Genomic DNA, 2,587 nt, shown 5'->3' on the forward strand with positions numbered 1-2,587 from the left:
ATGTATGTGTGTGCATATGTCTGTGAGTGTGCGCTAATATGTGGGTCTGCATGTATGTCTGCTAACGTGTACATAAATGTGTGCGTGGAAATTCATATACGCATACATACATACATATATACATACATATAGACAGACAGACAGACAGACAGACAGACAGACAGACAGACAGACAGATAGATAGATAGATAGATAGATAGATAGATAGATAGATAGATAGATAGATAGATAGATATGCGAATGACATTTTGGTAAGAGTATATTAGTTTAATATGGATGTTTATTGGAATGAACGTATTTGTATATATCCGTATGTAGCACCACTTTCAATCAGCAGGAAGAACAAACATCAAAGATATAAGTATATCAGAAACGAAATCCTTACGTCACTCACTAGATTGTATAAAGCAAAATGAATAACAGAATATAAGTTCAATATTGTCTGATGATGATAAGGGAGAATAACTAACAAGAGCGCGTAGGATGGCGCCACATAGTCTGTATTTCATATGGCAACCACAAGGAAGTGGGAAGTGCGCAACATTTTAGCCTTAGACCTTTAGTGTGATTATTAAAGATTGTTATATATGTAAGCGTTTTTAGAGAGGAGAGGATGCGTTACATTATAGTCTCGCTCTTCTATCAACGAAAGCTAGGATGTAGCGTATTAGTGTATTATGACCAATTAGTTTGGAATTGGAAAATTAATCAGTCTCTTGGTATGAATATTCTAATTTGAAGTTTTAGTTTTTACTCTGACTTTAATCTTTGTTTCTTCTCTCATTAACTAATTAAATCATTTATATTTATAATCATCCATAATTCAATTTGTAGAAGATACACCAAGAAAAGATTTAGACTAAGCCATTAAGTCTTTATGTGGTCGTTTTATATGCTAGAAATAACAACCGCACAAAACTCAAAAGTCAACTTAAATACTTGGAAAAATAATTTAAAGACTCAATGTATTCACAAATATACAACACTATGTGGTGGCTGCTGATATATCTTTGATCACATTTCTATTTGATCAGGAGAGCCCTCAGACTAAAAAACATTATTCACCACACCAACAGTTATAAAAGCAACAAAAAGAGGTATTGGAAACGTGTAAATAATCAACAAAAGTTTTAGAATTATATTTGTCTTTCAAGCTAGGTATATAACCTTGCTAGATTATATACCAATACACATTTTTGAGTATGTATACAGTTGGCATGGGTTGTGGGCTGCGTTTGAATTTTTGTTCGAAAGAATCAGAATATATATATATATATATATATATGTATGTGTGTATACATTTACATATACATATATACAGACCCTTTCAATACTCATTCAAAAACATACGCATATTTTACGCATTATACTACTAAATGTCAACTTCTGTGTGTGTCTGCACGGGTTTCTTGCATAAAGACTCGGGTCCCTGGGAGTATATTCCCACAAATGTCATATATTTAGAATCTGGTTAACCTCATAGCCTTTCTACGATATTTTGGTTCACTAGCCTGCGATCTTCATTCGGGCCACGCTATAATACATTTCATTCTTCAAGCTAGCAAAACAAAATGATGTTTAATAATTAAAATGGAAGTATAGCGAAAGTGGATGAGAGGCAACGACAATAATTAACATTTTTTAAACTTCTTCATCTTTTATACATGTTTCAGCAGTAAAGCACCTTTCGCGTTGTTTTGCGCTGAAATTCTTCTGCGTATTCATTTTGATATTCTTTAAATCGTTTCCCTCCAGAAAAATCTATAAGACATGACGTGATAATCAGTTTCCATGTATTGAGTCCATAATCGCGGGAGAGAGAGATCATTTATATCATAAGACAGATTTTCTATCAAATGGTTTTTAAATGTCAAATTAAAATTCACGAAGGGTAAACATTATGGATTTTTTTCATTGAAGAGATGTTAGAAAAGTATGGTTAACAAGATTTTTAAAATGTCAAAACAAGATCATTATAGTGAGAAAAATATCAAAAGCCAGAATGCTGAAAATCTGTGAATTCCTGCTAAAAGACAAAAAAAGTAGGATTTCGATATCACCTGATGAAGTTTTAAACCGGGCAAATCACGTAAAATCAGTGGTACTGAGACACCAAAAGGTCGAGTCAAATTACCCCTTGACAAAATTTCTTGTGATAAATTTAGCAATGAAAATAAAGAACTATTGATGATATCCCATATACGTTTTTTCAGATGTTACTCTAATCTGAAAGTCCAATAAGCATCTGGTGAAGCCCAGCAGACTTTAGCAGTGAATATGTCCAAAGGCCGGTTGTTACCCTTTCTACGCTTATATGCATGTACGTATTTATATTCATGTTTGTATATATGTATGATTGTACGCACACACGCGCGCACACACATACACAAACAAAAGGCATATATATATATATATATATATATGGGAGAATGTACGAAAAAAAAACAACAGACGAGGACAGGTGGTGTAAACAACAAAAGGATGTATTAGTTTGACGCTCGGGAATACAGAAAGTCTTTAACGTTTCGAGCTACGCTCTTCAACAGAAAGAGTACGGAGAAAACAAGGAGAAAAACACGGAGACAAA

Source organism: Octopus bimaculoides, chromosome 16, assembly GCF_001194135.2.
Source record: "Octopus bimaculoides isolate UCB-OBI-ISO-001 chromosome 16, ASM119413v2, whole genome shotgun sequence".
NCBI lineage: Eukaryota > Metazoa > Mollusca > Cephalopoda > Octopoda > Octopodidae > Octopus > Octopus bimaculoides.